This window comes from Pantherophis guttatus, chromosome 2 (genome assembly GCF_059756535.1).
Source record: "Pantherophis guttatus breed Tessera chromosome 2, ASM5975653v1, whole genome shotgun sequence".
Classification (NCBI taxonomy): Eukaryota; Metazoa; Chordata; class Lepidosauria; order Squamata; family Colubridae; genus Pantherophis; species Pantherophis guttatus.
The window spans coordinates 53,973,947-53,996,121 of NC_142064.1; the positions used below are offsets into that span (position 1 = coordinate 53,973,947).

The 22,175-nt window shown below is 36.8% G+C and overlaps 1 long non-coding RNA gene across 1 annotated transcript; it reads right to left on the reverse strand.

Annotated features, from left to right (window-relative positions):
- Positions 1–3,226: 3,226 nt before the first annotated feature.
- LOC148115111 (uncharacterized) lies at positions 3,227–9,574 on the reverse strand. Its single transcript, XR_015732183.1, has 2 exons — positions 6,340–9,574; positions 3,227–6,299 (listed from the first exon to the last, which is right to left on the reverse strand). It is a non-coding gene; the product is annotated as an uncharacterized LOC148115111 (long non-coding RNA).
- Positions 9,575–22,175: the final 12,601 nt, after the last annotated feature.

Below are 22,175 nucleotides of genomic sequence, written 5' to 3' on the forward strand. Positions count from 1 at the left end.
TTTCTTTTTGAGATAATTTGAATCCTCCTTTGGTCTTGTCAATTTGAACACCCAAATATTTGTTTACCTTCCCCAAGGTTTTCAATGTAAAATGTTTCCCCAATTTTTCAGCGAATTCATCACACTCATGTTTTTGTTGTCCAAAGTATAGAATGTCGTCAACATATATGAGTACATATTCAATGGAATTTTCTCCTTTTTTAATAAAAAAACATAAGTCAGCGGATGTGGCTGAGAAGCCCATTTCTTTAAGTATCTTTGCCAAACACTCATACCATCTTTTCCCAGATTGCTTTAATTCGTATAAGCTTTTGTTTAATAACCAAGTTTCTCCCTTTTGTGTATTATTTCCCGGGGGTGCCTTCACATATATTTCTTTGTCAAGGTCAGCATGTAAATAAGCAGTTTGTACATCAAACTGGTACACATCTAAATTTAAAATGGATGCTATTGTTAGTGAGCTTTTAACACTCTCTGACCTTACAGTGGGAGAGTACGTATCCACATAGTCATCTGGGAACTGTTGTGCAAAACCTTGGGCCACAAGTCTAGCTTTGTATAAGAGTTCATTATTTTCTAGTTCCTTAATTTTGAATATCCATTTTGTCCCTATGGGAGTTTTACCTACAGGTGGTTTTGCGTGTGTGTATACATTTAACTCCTTTAAGCTATCCATTTCCTTTTTCATTGCTTGTTCCCACTTGACCTTCTCCTCTTGTGGTAATTTTAGTATTTCTTCATATGTACTGGGTGTTTTATTGTATGCATCGATAGACAGTTTGTAATCCTCCAATCTTTTTGGTACTTTGTTTCTGTTGGTTCTAATGGGTCTATTTGGGGGTGCCTCAGCATCATGCATATACCTTGCTTCCTTTTTTGTTAATGCATCTACTTGTAGGTTGGGATGATTTTTATTCCATTCTCTATTTGAAGCCTCTTGGTGTCTGTGTATGTCAATTTGTCGTGTTTTGGGTTCGGTTTTATATGGTATGTGTTTATTAAGATCTATTGAGTTTTCAACTTTAGGGTACAACTCATTTAAATGTATTTTAGACCAATTTGCGTGCTCGTGGAATACAGCCGTTCTAGATATTATGAATTTATTGTTTTTGTCTATAAATCGATATCCTTTGGTCCCTGATTTGTATCTCATGAATTTAATCTTTTTGATACCTTTTCCCCTTTGTGTCTTAATTGTTTTGGAACATATACATCAGCAGTGACACCAAATATATGTAGATGGCCAATTTTTGGTTTTCTGCCATACATGACTTCGTAAGGTGTTTTCTCAATTACACTAGACCATAGCCTATTTATGGTATAATTTGAATACATAAGTGCTTCGGCCCAGCATCATCTAACACACATCTAACCATGGTTTGTAACAAACTATTTTTGCGTTCTACGACTCCATTCTGGAATGCAGAAAAAGGAGAAGTTTTGAAGTGAAGTATTCCTTGCATTCTTAGCCAATTAGAGAATTCCTTTGACAAGAATTCTGATCCCCTATCAGTCATTATTTGCTTAATTTTTATATTATGTTGGGTCTCTACTCTTTTGTGGAATTCTTTAAACTTTTAAAAAACTTTGTTTTTGTGATTGAGCGTATATACGAAACCATATCTACTGAAATCATCAACTATGGTGAGGAAGTATCTTTTTCTATATTTAATTGATGGTGTCATGGGACCAACTAGGTCCATATGTACCAATTGGAAGATTGAGTGTGTGGTGCGTGTGGCTTTTCTTGGTCTGGGTTTGTTTTTGAGTTTTGAAGATTTGCACACGGAACATTCTAAATAATTTTTGCAATTCTTTACTTTTACATCATCAGAACATTCTAACATTTTTTGAATAACAGGGAAACTGGCATGTCCCAACTTTCTATGGAGTAAATGTGCGCACTCATCATGCATTGGCTTACCATTGGATATTTTTTCAGTAGAAACATCATCATTAATGTGGTTATGTTTCATGTCAGATTCAATACCTTCATGATTATCTGTCTTATATTTTTTATTTTCTGACAGTATGTTTGTGTGTGTTCCTTCATCATCTTTTGGTTGAAAGTATGTCAATCCTTCTTTGGTAATAATATTTCCTATGTCCCTTTTGTTTTTAGTCATATATACCTTTCCATTTTTGAATGTAATTTCTATTTCCTTTTCTTCGCTTAATTTAAGAGTAGCTAATATGTTATGTGGAATTTCTGGAATAAACAACACCCCCTCTATTTTTCCTATGCCCTTGATGTGTGTGTTGCCTATTCCTCTCACTAGGACTTTATCTTGATTAGCCACATTAACATAGTAATTCTTTTCTGTGAAATCATTAAGAAGTTCTTTATTGTTGGTGGTATGATTAGTGGCTCCAGAGTCAATAAGCCACGTGTTACTTGATTCTGTTGGTGTGAACTTGTTATGTCCTAGTCCATATAATGACCCATGTCTATCTTCCTTATAATTGCCTCTGTAACTTTTTCTATCTTTAGTGATGGATGAATCTCTATGTTTGTATCTATAATCAGGTGAATGTCTGTCTGTGAAGTTAACTCTTCTATCTGACCTCTCTCTGCGATATGATTGGTCCCTATTTCTTTCATACCTTGGGCAGTCTCTCATATAATGATTTCTTGAACCGCATGTGTGACATTCAGGTGTATATCTACCTCTGCCTTGGAACTCTACCTTCTTTGTAGTTCTACTTTCTCTGTGGCTCATGGAACGTTCCTTTCTCAGATTATCTTCTGATATAAGTTTGGTTGTAAGTGTTTCTAGTGATAGGTTCTCTAAACTGAGACTGGCTAATAGGGTGATATAGTTATCCCAGCTAGAATCTAATGAATTGATTATAATACTCTTTAAACTTCCCTCTGAAATATTTTCTCCTCTTTGAATGAGATCAGCTCTGGTGGCAATTAAATTCAAAATATGTTCATTCATGGGCGTTCCACTTTTTAGCTTGGCAGAGTGGAATTCCCTAGAAATCCTAGTTGTTGTGGCAACACTCTTACTATGAAACATGTTAAACAATTTTTGAAATATTTCAGAAACAGTTAAGTTGTGTTCAATGCTAGGGTAGATGCTAGGTGATATAGTGGCAATGAGAATATAATAAGCTTTATGGTGTAAACAGTCCAGTTCATAAATCCAGGGTTTGCTGGGTGGATCATTGTAGTCGACAGGTAAATCCCATTATCGTTTTAAAGAGAGAAAGACCAAAATAATCCTGGAACAAAGTTTATTCTTTGCAAAGGGCCTTTCTCTCTAAAGTAGAGAAAGACGGAAATAAAACAATTTACACAAGTTTTTATAGTCTTCAGGACATTCAGAATACACGTCAATAAAGTACCTTGGGAATCAGTTTCAGATCTTACATAACATCTTATATAACATATGCAGTACATAATTCCACCCTGGAAATTCCCCAATTCCCAACAGAAATACCCCTCAAAAACATCAATTGCGTACTTCCTTTAATTAATAAGGGCAAGTTAACCCAGGAACATATTTCCTGCAAGACAAACATCTTCTCAAAAACAGGAATTACACATTTCCTTTCTCATGTTCTTAAATGTTAGCTAAATTATATAATCAGGTTATACAAGGTAAAACAAAACCTTAACATGATTTCAAAATGGCGTAACTCAGGTTATGCTTTTACAGGAATAATTCCTATTTTTCTCACAATCCCCAATTCTCCTCTTCATTATCTTTTTATTCCTGTAAACTATGAATATCCTGTAACAGTATAGAAACTCCTCTCCATACAATAGGTAATTTGGTCAATGCCATGTTACCACATAAAAACATTAACTTGGAGGGAACTTGTATCCTTAGACATAGAAAATGTAACCCTTCCTCCAAAATCCAAAACTTCTTGTATGAAGGTATATAATTACCAAATAGCTCAGTGCATTACTTATATAAAAATTCCATTCTATTTGTAAGGCCAATGTATTGAGGAACTATCTCATATGTACGTTTGCACTTGGCAGACACCATCTTCAAAAGATGACTTAATACATATCTCAGCTTCCTCAGTGGTGTCTATTAGGGTTAGTGGTGTTTCTATAAAAGAATAACGGTGCTCGAATTCAGTATGGAAACATAGCTGCTACCATGTTATAGGGTAACTAGGCAACACAGCCAAAATCCCCATTCCTATCCACACCTGTAGAATCACAAACATTACCACAAAAAACCCCATTATTCCTAGTGAACTAGCTCTCCCAACATCAATCAATCAAGGAGAACTTACATCCACTGGATACCAAAACATAGATTTACACCAATCAATAATATCTTTCCTCAATACAATCAAAAACACAACAAGAATTATTACCACTCCTAGCCAATTACAAATCTCTTCATAAAACTCTTCTTCCATCCATTGGTCCCCAATCGTCTAAGGTTTGTCATCAAAAAGTCAATTTAAGAGGGTTTGCAGGTTCTGTAGCAACTGTCCTTCCATAAGGCAAAGCCACCAGTCCCTTGACTCTGGAATAGCATACCCAAATTTGTTCCTTAGTCCTTACAGCCGATTCAGTAGTCAGCAAAACTTGGAACGGTCCCTTCCACACCAGCTGCAACTTCTTCTCAGTAATGGCTTTTATCGGACCCAGTCTCCATTTTTGTATTCATGTGCTTGGAAATCAAGAGGTGGATTCTGTCCTTTTTTCCTTAAATGAGAAAAACACTGGGACAGTCTCTGTATATATATTTTTCAGAAAAAACATCCTTCAATTCTATCCTAGGCATCTCAACTTTCCCCACATATGGCAATCCAAACATCATTTCATACGTAGATATCCCCAGATCTTTCCTAGGACTAGTTCCTATTCTTAATAGAGCTAAAGGCAAACACTTCATTCAAAGTAGTTGAAACTCTAACATTAATTTTTATAACATAGATTTACTTATCTGATTAGCACATTCACAACACCCTATAGAACTTTGCATAAACAATAAATGTAATTGCCAATCAATTCCTAATTGTTCCATAAGCTTCATCACCTTGGACAATGAAATGTATACTCCTATCACTATATTTGGGTATTATTCGCTCTAATATGATTTAACAATCTTCTGAGCACCTATCTTTACACAAAGAAAGGCTTCAACCTATCCAGTAAAATAATCCACTATTATTATTACATATATCAATGGTCACACCACCAGCATTTCAATGTAATCTACTTAGATTCATTGAAAAGGCCAAATGGTCAAATCTCTACATAATTTTTTTCATACACAATGTATTCATTTCCGTACCATTCGTATAACTATTGTATACACACCCCTAGACACATATATGCATATACATTTAATAAAATCAATAAGTGCTTGCGTTCCCCAATAGGTTCCCTCATGCACTCATTCAATCACATTCCACATCACTACTTTAGTAAAAATTCTCACTCCATTTTAGTAATCCATTTCCCATTCACTTACACACCCCTTCATCCACTATTTATATAATATCAAGTTTAGAAGGATCCCCAGCTGCCTTTAAAACAGCTGTGATAATTTCCACCTATCGCAATTCCTTTTACTAAATATCAACCCCCTTTCAATCCAGATTATCCCAAAAGTATGTAAGATACCATAAGCATAGTTTAAATCAGCATAAATATTCCCTACCTCATTAATTAATATGTGCAATGCTCATAATAAAGCAAAAACCTCACCTATCTGCACTGACCATTCAAACGGTAACTTTCCACCTTCCAATATCTCAATAGTGTCTCCATTCACAACTGCATCTCATCCAGTCTCATCCCATTCTCAATTCATTTATTCATAACCACACAATTTCATTCCACATCTTCCCATCTCTCTCTCCTATTGGTCAAGAGAACCAAACTCTCTTGAAACAATTTTAAAAACCTAGCATTTGTGCACCACCTTTTAGTTCCCAGTTCACATGCAAACCAACATTCCTTTGGCTATACCATCTTCCACTACTACAGACAAGTGGAAATTTTTCTCCTTAAACCAGGCAAACATAACACTGGAGCAACACTATATTATTACTTTCTTCAACTCTTCAACTCTTCAACTCTTCAACCTTTCTTCCAAACAACTTAGTTTAAAATTAACTATCAATAAATCAATAGAGTCTCAATAAATACTCAACTCTCCCCACTTCAGAGGAATCACACCACACTTCTATCAAAAATTAGCTAAACTATTTCCAAAAGCTTCAAAGAAATGCAAAGCTTAATCTAAATTCACAAGTCTATACAGACAAACTTACAAGTAACTTCCTAGCTAACCAGACCAAAAGTCCATCTTTACCTTCTACCAGTAATTCTTCCCTCAAGGAAACATCCTTTACCTAGACAACACTAAGCTAAAATAACATAGTCAACTATTCCCCAGACTATCCAGTATCTAGTATCTAGAAATCTCCTTCTCAGCATTCAAAATCAGACACAAAAACATAAAAGAGGGTAATAAAAAACTTCAAAAAGCAAAAGAAAATCACCTAATAGAGGTATTCCGGATCTCTACTCCCAAAAACTTTTCAAACTTTCAATGTCACTTCTCTAAAGCAGGACAGGAAATACATCTGCATAGCTGCCAATGCAGTCAAAAACAATGCAGGATCAAATCACCCATTCGCCCCTCCTTTCTCTCAGACAAACTCAACAAAGGAAAAAAAAATGTGTAAAAGGGAAAACAAACCGCACCTTCCCTCCCCCCTTTCTCACTTCTCTTATTCAGAACAAAAAGACGGGGGAAATATAGAGAAGAAAAATACTACTCCTGTCTCTAATTAACATCGCAAATACCTCTACCTAATCCTACTTCTCCATAGGATCTCTCTCATCTCTCACTTGCTCATTTAAACACTTGCTATTACAACATAACAACAACTACAACAACAAACTCTTGCCACTCACTATTTCATTATACAAAAGGAAATTTCTCAGGCATTCACAAATATCAGGATCACCTTACCACCCCCATTTAAGGGCTTACCACATACACTCATATTTATCCTGCAATCAGACCTTTTAGTGTATTCCAACGCACACATGCCTTTTCCCTGCCAATACAAATACTTCAGGGAGCTTTACTATCATTCTCATTATTATTTTTTTTTACAAGACAATGAGCTCTATTGCCTAAACAACTCTCATTACACACACATACCATTTAACAACATTTGCAAACCTGGAATAAAACCTGGAAAGGTTCCATCCCTTCAGATACCCATTTCAGTTTTATCCTTGACATCTTGTAGCCCATTCCTCAAGCAGTGGAAAACTTCAGGATGCGGTTTTTAATCAAAAACTTGATTTGGGGCCCTAACCACACCTGTCCTCCACAGCTCCAGACTTAAGCCAAGAAGGTCACTTAATTAGCCGGCACACACATATCACCATCACATCACATTAATCAAAGACAAAATATTCGCATTCAACCTCAGGTAAGAAGAACAATAAACCTTCCTTACCACATTCCTACAGAGTTTTCTGCCTCATCCAAGAACAATAAAGATCTGTATACCAAGCTCACATCCCAGAAGAGACAATGCATCTCTCCCAAGCAGATTAAGACCTACTTCTAGAACAAATATCACATCCAAACGTATAATACACTTTTTGCTTTCCAATCCACCAACACTAGACTTTTTCCACTGGTGTAATCCTCTCCCAATTCCAGGACACTGTCGCCACATTGCAACCAAAGTTTCACAAAACCTTTTCCTCTCCTCATCATTTCTTTCCTTCCTTTTCTCTTCTAGTCTTGGCCTCGTCCCTATTCACATAGACCTTTTAAGCTTCTTTCAACAGAGCAGCAATATCAGTAATAGCTTCTGTATGTCTGGCCATGATTTCGTCACAAATTTCATTTTCATTAAGGACTCATAAGCCGGCGTTTCAGGAGAAAGACCAGTGTGCTTATTCAAATTGTCCTTAATATTTTCCAGAAACACAGACGGTGTTTCTTCCCACAACTGTTCCACCTCAAAAAGTTTTGTTTCTTCCTTGAGGTACAGCTGTCTTAACTCCCTCCATTTGTTCCCGATCAGCTAAATTATTATTATTCCAACCAAGATCAACTAATGGAGACTTAACATCTGCAGCAACGGGCTGAACAGCCCCCACTTGGGTTTAATCCCCAAAGAAAACCATAGCTGCCTTTCGAATTTGTGACCTCTCCTCAGGGGAGAACAAATAACCCAATATACGCTGTAACTCTGCAAAAGTATACAGATTGGGTCTCAAGAACAAATCCAATGACTCAGACAACTTAATCAGATCCGCCTAGAAAGACGCATATTTCTTTTATAATCTTCCAGATCAGAAGATGTCAAAGACTCATTCACAAAAGCCGCAATACCATTCGGCATTCCTCTTAAAGGAAACATTCCTTTAGTTTGTGAACATGTAACATGAGGAGAAGTGGATGGATTCTGTTTCACAGTTACTAACAATTCACCCAACTCCTTTTCCAGCTGCCTATATTACTGCCCTGCTGAAGTCTCTTCCTTTCGGCTCCCAGCAACAACATCAGTTTCACCCACAACTTGGATTATACGAAGGAGGGGGAGGTGGGCATGTAGCATAAGCTAAAGGATCCCAACCTTCCTCTTCTTCTTCCTTCCCATACAAAACTCTAGAACTTCTCGGGGAAGAGGAGTTAAACTACTGAACATGGAACTGAGGTTCAACATTTAACAATTGAACTTTCAACTTCTTTTTTCACCAAAACTTTCTTCAAAGCATTGATCCAATATGGGTCTGACTCCCCAAACTTACTCCACCTATAATTAGGCTGTATCAACACAAACGTCAGCCAAACCTCCTTACAATAATTAATCATAGTCACCTTATCTAATACCTTTGTACAAGCTTCCAACCAACCTGTATTACACTAATTATACACACAAATCATACAGGCCACACACACAAACATACACAAATCCAAACCACCAAAAAGAAAACATATACTCACTCCTGGTGCACCGAAGTCTTCAGGAACGTTCCTCTCTGTCCAGGCATTCAGGTCTCTGCCTCAAGGTTCATAGAAAAGCAATTCCGGCTGGAAAGGAAATAACCCCATCTCACTGAAATCAGTGTTATGTGCGCACGCAGGGAAATCCCTTCCAGACAGAATGTTTTCAGTCCCTTCAGGCACCAATTGTGGTCGACAGGTAAATCCCATTATCGTTTTAAAGAGACAAAGACCAAAATAATCCTGGAACAAAGTTTATTCTTTGCAAAGGGCCTTTCTCTCTAAAGTAGAGAAAGACGGAAATAAAACAATTTACACAAGTTTTTATAGTCTTCAGGACATTCAGAATACATGTCAATAAAGTACCTTAGGAATCAGTTTCAGATCTTACATAACATCTTATATAACATATGCAGTACATAATTCCACCCTGGAAATTCCCCAATTCCCAACAGAAATACCCCTCAAAAACATCAATTGCGTACTTCCTTTAATTAATAAGGGCAAGTTAACCCAGGAACATATTTCCTGCAAGACAAACATCTTCTCAAAAACAGGAATTACACATTTCCTTTCTCATGTTCTTAAATGTCAGCTAAATTATATAATCAGTTTATACAAGGTAAAACAAAACCTTAACATGATTTCAAAATGGCGTAACTCAGGTTATGCTTTTACAGGAATAATTCCTATTTTTCTCACAATCATTAATAAAAAATAACATGTTTTAAGTATATAACTTGGAGCTGTTGACTCCAATCCAATAAATTTGATCCATCTGACTTTAATTTGACATAGTCTGCTGGTAAAGCCCCTAGGTTGTGTGAAGAATTACTTACAGTCTGTCGCTGTCCATAATTTAGGTCTTTAGAGAACTCACAATATGGCGTTGGAATGCTAGAGGCATATCTGTACTGACCTGAGTCTATGTTTTCTGCATTTTTTCTTACAGGGGTGTTCTGAGCATGCTCAGATTGTATTTTTCTCCAGCAGTCGCCGATGAAGGATCCTGTGCTCGTGGCTCTCGGGAGAAGGCCCCAATCTTCAGGATTTTCCTCTGTATCGATTCTGGGAGGCCTCGAGTAGTTGATGGTCGCCTGGGAGGCTGTTTGAGTCACTGGGGCATTCCTGCTGCTCTGCTGGTCATCGGAGTCATCTGGGAGGGTCCGGTGGCTCTGTTCCTCTGCTCGGCTGCAGAACTGGGCCTGGTCTGGATCATCGCTGTCGGAGTACATTGATTGCTCAGCGTGAGGTCTTCTGATCGGTGAGTATGATCTTTTATTTCTGGGTTCTTGCTTGATTCTCGAGTGTGCCTGGCAGCTGGATTCGATGGGTGGCGGCTTGTAAATCTTTTTGCGTGTGGTGGCTTCATCTTTTATGCAGTTTAATTCAGTTTGTTGTTTATTATAGGTAGGTTTAGTGGATTTTTACTGTTTGTCTGGCTGTGGGTCTGGTAATTTTAATTTCTTTCCAAATGCCTTGGTTAACACTTGCATGGCATTATTTATTTCTAGTGTGGAAGGCTGGTCAGATAAATCATCTTTTAATGGTTTATCATTTGTTTTTCTTGTTTGGTGGCCGTTTTTTTTGTAGGCCCTTTTTTGTTTCCTGCCTTGGGGTTCGAATCCTGAAATCCCATTGGCTGCTGGTCGGCCACCTTTAATGAATTAGTCATGCAAGATGGCCACCATGAAAAAGGCGCAAAATTTTTGCCGGCTTCATCATCAGTTATAGAGTCATTATTTGGTTCTCTTACCTCACTCTCTTCATCTTGGCTCTTCCTCCTCATCTGTCGCTGCTCCATGATTTTCTATGAGATTGTGGAGTTTTGCTAACAGATTTGGATCGCTTGGGATTTCTTCTATCATTTTAATTATTTTCTTTTTCATATCTTCCTCCCTTTTGATGACTGATGGGGTATCTTCATTTATGATTTGTTGTTCTTTGGTATCTGACAGTATCTCATTACTGGAAAGTTTCTCTTCTTTCTCTGTCTTTTCTTTCAGTGTGTTTTCTGTAGGAGTTAGTTGAGCTGCCATTCTTTTTTTGATTGATCTGGTAACAGGTCTTCTTTTTCCTTCATCTAGTTTTGGAGTTTCTTGCATCTTTTGGATTGGTTGGGCCTTTAAACCATCCTCTGCTACCAACTTGTTTCTTTTATTTCTTTTATATAGGCCCAATAATCAGGATGCAAGTCATGAGAACATAAACAGTATTTATTTCTTTGTTTCTATTGCAGGAGATCATCAGGCAAGGCAAGGCAACTGTTTAGGACCTCAGAATATATACACAGTAGGAGGAGTCAAATGGTAAGCAGGAGTCAGTGGGACAATTGATGTATAGATGATTAACTCTTACATGACTTTAAATATGTACATATAGTTAGGTATTTTCAACATGCAACACTGCATTCTAACCCAACTATTCCAATTCCAAAAGGTCTTCAAAGACAAATACATGTAAAGCCCATTGCAACTGTACAACCATGAGATAACTAGAATATGAGTGACTAGATATATGGTGGGCTTCCAATTCAGGAATGGGGACAACAGACACTGTAAATGATGCTATGGTCAGAACTGCTGCTTGCTCTTTGAGAATAAACTATGCATCCAAGACAGTATCCGGATTGTACACAAGTCTCAAGGGGGGGGAGGGGACCCTATCCAAGATTAAAGATGGAATGCTCCAGATCTAGAGGCTCAAATATTAAGTTTAGCAGGACTGAATAGCCTTCAAGTATTATATAAGTTTTATGTAGATATTAAACAGAAGGGGAGAGAATGTTGAACCCTGCTACTTGCTCTAGGTCTGTGATGGTGAACCTGTGGCACCCGTGCCAGAGATGGCACGCAGCGCCCTCTCTGTGGGCATGTGAACCATTGTCCCAATTCAGCTCCACTGTGTATGTGCGTGCTCCTCCCGCCAGCCAGCTGGTCTTCAGGTCTCTGCTGTACATGCGGGTGTGTGTGTGTGTGTGTGTGTGGTGTGTCCACACTGTTCTGTCAAGATAATATTCCTTACACCTCATAGACTGGCCTAACATTCAAGAGTTGCAGCCAAAGGCTAAGACCCAAAGAACCTAAGAAAATGAGAGCTAGACAATGGCACCATTCTCAAACAGGAGGCCCATTATTAACAAATGTGATCCATCTTTAGGTTACTAACTTTAGGTTACTAACTACCTGATGACATAGAAATTACTCTATTCTGCTGTAAGTCTTTGCCTGGTCAAGCTGATCTCTTCTTGGTTTTTTTTTTTTTCACTTTTTCCCCAAGGAAATTGTGCACTGCCTCTCTGTACTGCAAGATATTATTTATGATATAATAAGCCTGTAGCTTCCCCTTTTGCAATCAAATAGCTTTTCTTTTCTGGCTAACAATGCAATTAACCCTTCACATTCCCTGATCACATAGCTTCTCATTCTCATTGACTGATCTCCTACACTAGTTGCAGGGAACAGGAATTTCTCATCATCCCCAAACATATATTTTGATGACATAAACAACTAAGTGACAACTTTGTGATTGAACATTCCAATACAGATGGGAGGGGAAAGCCGAGGGTTATAAATGTATGTACTGAAAAACCCATAAGCATGAACATAAGCCATGAAATGGACTTCTACCGTTGTTCATCACAGCAGATTGAAAGGAAGCTGTCCTATGCAAGCATACAAAATTTATCAATATAGCTCTGCTTATTACATTTATTTTATCGTCTTTTGTCCACTCCTTCTCCAGAACCTGAAGTGTACTGAGGTGGCGTCACTTGCTTGTTTTTGTTTCAATATTCCATAATCAAGCTACTCTATTGATGTAAGCACTATAAGTATCAAAATCATCTGAAAAGAGGATGTGAGAATCAGTTCGTATGTAATTCAAATCTGAAATTCAGATAGTAGATAGTAGAAACTTGTAGTAGCAAGGTTCAATATGGATTTGTGCTTTGAGTTTTGAAGGTAACCACATGCAATACAAATGATTCAAACTTCAAGCTGGGGATATTGAGAAAACATCAAAGCACTTACATGTTTCATTTCAGAGGGGGGCATGGGAAAGAAAGAGTACAATATTAAATCTTTCAGAAATATTGGCTTTAATACAACAAATTTTCAACCTAGGGTTTTATTACTATCATTAAACATTTTTTTAACTGTATGTCTTTTAAGGGAGAAATAGCAGGATGAAAAAAAAGGAAACACAGCAATTTACAAATTATCCAGCAAAATACCTATACAGACTTTTTGCAGAACCAAGGCAGAATGTTCTATTCCAAATTAGAAAGCTTTTTTTCTAAATAATAATAATAATAATAATAACAACAACAACAACAACAACAACAACAACAACAACAACAACGACCACGTTGCTAAGATCATTCACTGGAAATTGTGCCAGAAATTTGGATTTGAGTACAGCAAAAACCACTGGGAACATCAGGTTGAGAAAGTTTTAGAGAATGAGAAACTCAAGATCTTGTGGAACTTTAGGATTCAGACTGACAGGCACTTGGTCCACAACACACCTGACATAACAATAGTTGAAAAGAAAAAAGTATGGTTCATTGACATTGCAATACCTGGTGATGCACGGATTGAAGATAAGCAGCAAGAAAAAAATCACAAAGTACCGGGACTTGCAAATTGAAGTTGAGCGACTGTGGAAAAAGAAATCGTATGTTGTCCCAATTGTAATTGGAGCCCTTGGAGCAATACCCAAAGGGCTATCTCGCTATTTAGAAATTCTAAATTTATCAGACTTGAACATTTTGACTCTACAAAAAACCACCTTACTCGGAACAGCTTATATCATCCGACGATACCTTAACAGTTCCTAGGTCCTTGGTTAGGACTCGAGCTGCTGAGCTATTAACAGCCTCAAAGGCTGTGAATCTCACTAAAGATTAACTAATAATAATAATAATAATAATAATAATAATAATAATAATAATAATAATGTTTAAACTGAGTTTTTTTAAAAAATTAAAGATGAAAGAATCCACTTCATATCACTTTTCTAGATGGACAAGTAAGGATTTTAACAGAGTCTATATTACAAGTCATATACATTTTCTAAGACACAAGAATGGGTGAAAATAAAATGTGTGAATTTGAGAATCATAACACAATCAGAAAACCAGGTTTTCTAAAGAGGAGTTTGATCATTTTACTTCTTTTCTCTCTCTCAACCAGATGAACTTGCCTAACTAATTCTAGAAGGAGATTGAGATAAACAGCAGCAGCACAAACATATCCCCAAGTGGGTCTATGACAACTCACCCTGTCCATCCCCCTCTGGCTGACTCACCCCAGCCTACCATGGGACAACTCAACATGGGATAAATCAAGAGAGGAACAAGAGAATTGCAGCAGGTCTTGTCTTGCTTTAGCTTTGAACTTTCTCAAGTTAGAATTTCTCGAGGCTGGGCTGAGCCAGAACATGGAGTCCTGGAGGCCCATCAGTCAAGCCGTGGAGCAATGCAGCACACCTGGGTAGCAGATCCAGGATAAGGGGAAGGGATGTCTACAAGAGGAGGCCTGCTGCCGCTGCTCCTTCCTGGTAGTCCTGTTGTGAGGGTCAGTCACTCTGCTGACATCCAGGTACCTTCAGCCTTGCCAAACGTGCAAGTAGTGAACTCAGGGTTCTTTGGTGGCTTTGTTTTAAAACGGTCCACAGATTCCCCTGGGGCTATTTACTCAGCCAGAAAGAATTCCTAATTGATCCAGTGGCATTCTCCTTGCCAGTCAATGAAGAATTCCTTGAGGATTACTAGGATCAGCCTGTTTGCTCCCACTTTACAGCAAGGAGCCAAACGCAGAAAAAAAATGGGCTTATCCTTCGGGGCGAGCACCAGCATGTCCGCTCTTTTTCTCCCCCGTGCCCCCTTTTTCCCTTTTTGTTCTCAACTTCAAACCTGCCCTTTCCCTTTTCATGCAAGCAAGCTAGCAGCTGCAAATTACCTGAGGTGACTTGACCAGGACAAAATGACCAGGGCAAGTTATCCCATTCTACCTCCAAGCAGTATGATAAGCAGGAGTGCTAAAGAATGCTAAAACTGCAACAGTGCTAAAACTGATCACATCACTCATTTCATGCCTTTCAGTTTTGTCTATTAACAGAAGAAAAGCTGAAACAATGTTTGTAAATCTGCAAAGGCAAGAAGCATTGGAACATTAATTTGATTCAAGACTTCAAACTGATAGTCAATGACTCAATAGAGTAATTTAATTTCATCTTCTTTGAGCTGAGCCACCCCTTCAAAGCTTCACATAAAGAAATAATAGTACATTGTAATGATGGATTGTGTTTACATTATTTATCCATTCCCAAAATCTAAAGAAAATGACAACGAACCTATCACACTATTATATAGTTTATCCATTATTTCCCTCTTTCTCTTTATTATCATCATTTGCTGCATTTGCCCTTGATTATTCTTTAGAAAGATGTAAGCACTAGTACATTCATGCCCTAAAGAAAATATAGCACCTTTGCATCAACATAACTTTCCAATAACTTTTCAGTCCATTAGGCAGAGACAGATATTTCTCAGTTGGTGCTAGATTGAGTCAGTTTACCTACTGCAGTCAGAATGAAATGTATTCACTGAAATAATGTGGAAAAGTCTTTAAAAAGATGTAGGAAAAAATAAACTTAATCTCTCCATTCTCCGTCCTCTATTCCCCACCCATACACAGAACCCCATGCATTCTCTGGAGAAGATTTATACCATCAGGTGGCATAATTTATGTCATTGACTTCAACTCCTGTTTAATGTAAGGAGTCAAATTGACCCATGCTTGTAAGGTAATTATCCAGCTTAGTTGGAACCAGTGGTGAAATATGAAGCGGTTTACTACCGGTTCGCTGACTGCACATGCGCACTGTGTGCCCGCATGCGCAGTGCACACCATGCACCAAATATGAGGTGTGCAAGCATGCATTGCATGCCAAAAGGAGGCATGGGTTAAGTAGAACAGCGTGTGTGTGGGGGAGGTGATCAGCTGTGGCGCGCAATCTTTTTTTTACTTTTAAAAGCATTTTTTTTTTTACAACCTATTTGGCCAAATAGGTTGTAAAAAAAAATGCTTTTAAAAGTTAAAACAAAGGCTCTGGCAATCGCGTGGCTGAGCTGTGATCGTCAGAGCCTTTTTTTTTACCTTTTAAACACATTTTTTTACAACCTATTCAGCCAAAAAAGTTGTAAAAAAATGCTTTTAAAAGGTTAAAAAAAGAGGCTCTGATGATCAGGCAGCTCAGCTGGGATTGTCAGAGCCTCTTTTTTTTACCTTTTAAAAGCATTTTTTAAAAGAAGCAGCAAGTGGGCGACCGGGTGGGCAGGCATGGGCGGGCGGCAGGAATTTCTTGCTATCAGTTTTCTGAACTACCCGCTGCCATTGCTATCGGGGACAATCCGGTCTGAACCGGGAGCATTTCACCCCTGGTTGGAACCCTTCAGGTGAAAGAATGAGTAAGTAATAGTTTTACCATTGAACTGTTCTTCCTATGGAGAAGTTTTCCACTGCCTTTATCAAGATGATTTTCACAGGGACTTCCTCAAGATTATTTCATTCCTGATCACTCCCCACTGCTGTTTTACTTTACAACAGATGTGAAATACATTTATGCATTAACAGGCCTGATCTGCTCAGTTTTATTGATGGATAGATGTGGAGCTGAATTAGGCTCCAGAAACATAGGCATTTATGTTTTAAAAATGTTTATTTTATAAAGTTTATTATGTTTTGCCCCACCTCACTCCTACATGCCCCTCTTCTCTACCCTTTGCCTTCTAACTGCTTTTGCTGCCAATCTTTTCACCAGCTTTGCTTGCTCTGATTCTGGCTGACACCTCATATTTCTGCCTCCTTGCCTGGGCAGCCTGAATGCACAAAGCTTGGCAAACAAAAGAAGAGAAAAACAGACACGTTAGCTTAGGGCTGTGAGTATGGCAGGAAAGAAACTTCCAACCTGATGTTGGCCAGGTTCTCAGGTTCCTTAAACTGGCCCTGATCAGAACCTCTAATTACTTCAGCAGCTGCTGAGACTTTAGATTACATGGCATATTGAATATTTTTTCTACAGAAATGTTATCCACAAAAGGCATTCATACAGGAATAAAATCCTGATTAAATTCTATAAAGGTTTAGAACAGGGCTGTTAAACTCGCAGCCCATTGGCCAGATGTGTTATGTACTGGCTACACCCATGCCTGGTTTAGCAAAGGGGGAAAAAGTCGAGATACATCACATCATGCCATGATGCTGTACGTTTGACATTCCTGGTTTAGATTGACAGTTAGTTTTCCTATAGTTTGCTTTGGCTTCACCTTCTACACACAGATTTTGTATATTTGCATTAAGAAAATGATGGTTTTAAAAAATATAATTGGTGAATGCTCATAATTTGTTGCAGGAGAGAAACACTAAATAGATGGTTTTGACAGTAAATATGTCCTAATCATGGTCAAAGTACTAAAATCTTTGAATCAATTTTTGGAATATTTTTTCCACTGGGGTATGATGCAATATGCAGCTACTCTGGTTCATAATATTCCCCTTGGAGCAATAGCTAATAGCAAAAGCTCTTGAGAAATATTTTTGAAGGTCAACGTATGGTTTTTTTCCCATGAATATGCTATGTAATTTTATACTCAGAAATTACAAAAAAGTAAACTACTGTGCTGTACTACAGTTTATGAATTTGATGCAACCATTTCAATTTATTTTCAATGTTTCCTAAAATGGAATCTGTTGTGACTAGCTGTCCAAAAAGTGTAATTTCTTTTTAAAAAATAAACTACTTGTTTTTATAAATATTCCCACTAGTTTTTTTTATTTATAGATAATTCAACTTTCTTTCTCATATCAGTTTTTTGTTTTCATATTTACACCTTTCATTAGTTTTCTGTTTATGTGTTCAGTACTCTTTATATCCAAGAGTCTTTAAAGAATTAGAAAAGAAAAATATAACTATGCTCTTTCTAAATTCATATAGAAAATTGAAGCTAAGGCTGCTTATTTTCTGAGCTGGTTTAGGATAAAAATTTATCCTTTTGCATATCATTGATCTTCAGTATTTCTCTACTCATGGTATCTTGCTGTATTACTGATGACTTTGGTAGCATCATCATTTTACTCTGTAGACCAACTTATAGAGTGGCACTACTCCATTTATTCACTTAGGAATGTTTGCTTTCTTTGTTTGCTTGGTCATTTGCTTGCTTTATTCATCTTCCATAGAAATTCACAACACAATTGTTTGGTGCAAATTGCTCAGATACGCTGATATGGCTTTATTTTATCTTAATCAGTAAGGTTGGGTTGAAACAGACAACTCATCAAATGCCATCTTTTAAAACAGAACACTGTGTAGAAATTTCAGTTAAAAGGTCTCCAGTCCTACTCACCATTAATATTCCATTCATGTCAATTAAACTGTTATCTGAAAGTATAATCTGGAAATAAGAGCTAACTAGATACCCTATTGGCTGATAATTTCAGAGATACTTCCTCATCTAAACAGATAAACATGATGACCATGGATGGCCAAAAAAGCAGTGGCAACAGGAGCATTTCTGACTTTCTGCCATTTTCTGTATTAAGTTTTCTTGTGGGAATCTGTCAACAAGCATCATAAATCCCTTTCCCTTTCTCTTTCCTTTCCCTTCCCGCAGGCATGTTAGTTGCTGCTGCTGGATGTGGGAGAAAATGAGGGATTGCAAGATTGGTTGGTAAACTGCCACAGAACATTGGAAGTGAAGATCACATGACTGCAGCAATAGCCCAGCAGTGTAGCAGGAACTAGCACCAATAAAGCAGTCACAACTTCCTCACATTTCATTCCCTTGGGAATCATAGGTCCTAGATTTTGGATACATCTGTATGTTAAGCCACTTGAGGTACCTTGACTGAAAAATTGTTGTCCTATGATGCACCATTTCATCACATTTAAAGGTGATGCCAAGACATTTAGTAGTATATAGATAGAATTTATTTTTAAGTCATCTGTAAATATACTTAATTGAACTTTAAACATATTCGTATTTACAGCTTTAGAATTAAAATTACTTTTATTCATATCATCTTAATTGTCTTCTTAAATGCCGCAATGATGAACTTACAGATAAATATGACCTTCATGCAATAGCTTTCATCCAATATGGTGAAGAGAATAATAAAGAATCAAGCATACACAGCTTTGAACAAGATAATAAAAGATTCAAAGCTGACAATTGAAGATCTGATACTCAGAAATAGATTATGTACTATTATGTTCAATTCCACAGTTTATTACATAATATTGCACACTTTTGATGAACTTAACTGTACTCTTACACAGCTACTGAATAATATTCATAGTAATAGAATACAATGTATACTCCTTAAGGACTGTCCTAACTGATACATTTTAACACATGTAATTCAGCAGCGAATCCCAATTCTCAATCAAACAAAAGACAACTTTTGAAATAATGATATTTCCAATTCATAGGCAATTCGATTCAGAAGTATGCATGGAATAGGTTGAAATGAAGGTTATTTGCTTACTAAGTACAACAATAGATCTAACAATGATTCTTTCAGTACCTTGAAATTTAACAAATTTAAGGAATTGTCATGGAGTAAAATTTTCAACTGCATGGAGCTTTATGCAGTTACATCCCTGATTACTGGAAGGAAAAGCATTGTGAGTGGAGTAAAAGAAATTCAAATGTAGAAGACGTAGATAATGAAAAGTTTCATTTTAACAGTCACCATTTTTTTTAAAAAAAAATTGTTGACTATCTCCACAATTTTCCTCCATTTATGAACTTATTAACAATCAGATTTTAAAAATCCACTGTCCCTGCTAGACACAGTCGAAGATATTGGTATAGTATAGTTCACTTGATCTCTCTCTCTTTCTCTTTATTAAAAGATGCTTTGTTAGGATTGATCAATTTTTATTGGTTCATTGAAGTATCAAATACAAAGAAAAATGAAAATAATAGGAAAGTGAGGGAGGAAAAAGGAAAAAATATAGGGTAAAAGGGAAAAGAAAAAAGCATTGATTTCCGACTCTTTTTGGCACAGTAGAGTAAGGTAATAACATACAACTTCATCTTTTTCCTTTTGCATAATAATATATACATATTTCTGTCCATTTATTATTTAGACCAGAATGCTGCATTGCTTCCCCAATTCAGTGAGGCATTTGAGCTAGACCTGACATCGGTATGGCTACGTGGCATTGGGAAACAGGGTTTCCAATTTTTCTCAGATTTCTGAAGTATAGATGACTTTTCAGTCCTTTTCAGTGAGTATTTTCACTGCCATAGATGTTACATTAATTATGTTGGCTTCTACAATTGTTCCAATTAAACAATGTAACACCAATTGAGTGGCATAATTTGGGGAAAGGAAGAGTAAGTTTAGGATGTCAAAGATTATTGGAAGCATCCCCATGGTGAACATGTTGAATTCAACAGTGACCTGAAAGAGTCTTACTCAACCATTGTTACTGGCAACAGTTGGCTTAATAAATTTGGCTTTCTCAAAGCCTTTTTCCTGTGTCTGAATTCAGAAATACTGAGATTTAATTAATTAATTAATTTTGAAAATATTTTTATTGCCACCTACTTGCTCACAGTGACTCAAGTGGCTTAGAGGGAATAAAAACACAATAGAAAAGAAATAAAAATAATAACAAGTAAAAATAATAAAATAATAATCCCACTCACCCACCCTGGCAACAATGCACACTCATACCAGCTATTTAATGGGCTTCACCCTGCTCTGGGTTTATATATGTTTTGTTAATTTATATGGCTTGTTCTGCACAACACAGAATGCAACTTATTACCTATGTAGGATTTCACAATAGCTAATTGTTTTTCACTGTCTGCCTGAATTCCCAGGAAAAAAAATGGGGGAAGAGAATGTGAACAATACTGTCAGGCCATAGACTTACATTCAGCACTTCTAACCATTCTATCAATGAGCAGTTTCCTTTTGCTTCCCAGCCCTTGTTTTGAAAAGAGAAAAAATATAATCATATAGATAGTTGAGATGACATCATCTTGATTCATCTACCAGTCCGAAACATTGATTTCCAGTAATGATCATACTAAGCTGAAAATAAAATAAATGTAACATGTAAAATAATGATCTTTACACTATAATTTAATTGTGCAACTTTCCATTAGAGTCATATTTTGATAGGTAATAATGTAACTCACCCCTTTTAAAATGCATACTACTACTGCATACAAACATGCAATATGACTGGAATTTTATTTATTTATTAATTTGTTAAATTTATTTGCCACACTCATCTCACTGTGGCGCTACTCTAGGTGGCTTACATCGTGTGTGTGTGTGTGTGGTGGTGTGATACCACATGATTTTTGTATAATTGGGACAAAATCACCAGGTTTCTGCAGACACTCGTGCAATCCAGGAATCTCTGAGCTCACTACATTGACCTGACAAATTCAGAACTCTTTAGTAGTCATGGCACTTTTGCATAATTTTCATTACTGATTGAGAGCTAAAGCTTCTCTTTTGGACATAGAGGTAGAAATGGAAGCAGTAAATCTTACAGGATCAGATAATAATTGTTATTTATGGTAATGTTTAATTGGATGCAATGGATAGAAATTTGTAATACTTGAATTGCTATTTTTGCAGTACAAATAGTGGTTGCTATTTCTGGGGATATTTAATGGAGTTCTTTTTAACAAAAACAAATGACTCAATGGTGAATTGGACTTTGATTATTTGATTATAGGATCAGGGTGAATTTGTCTAAATGGAGGTGGAGATATATTTAAATAGTTATTTCTGATAACCCTTACTGGACTGTTGCTGACTAATAAGGAGAGATGAAAATTTAGAGAGTGTCTACTGGAAAATAAGGGGAAGCATGGAATGAAAAATAATTTGGTTGTATTTAAGAGATAATGATAATTATCATTATGTTGTGTATGGGAAAAAGGGGGGGAAATTTCTCCTCTTCTGCTTTGCCCCTTCCTTTCTTTTCTTTTTGTTCTGCACTTTTTCTTCTTTAATTTATTTTTAATTTCAAAAAATAAAAAGTAACGTATTTTTATATTGCTGCATTAGTTTTACTTGTTTAATATAATCCTTAATAAAATTATTGAAAAATATATACTTTATAACCAAGTTGCCAAGTCTTGCAAAGAGCCAATTAGGTATTTAA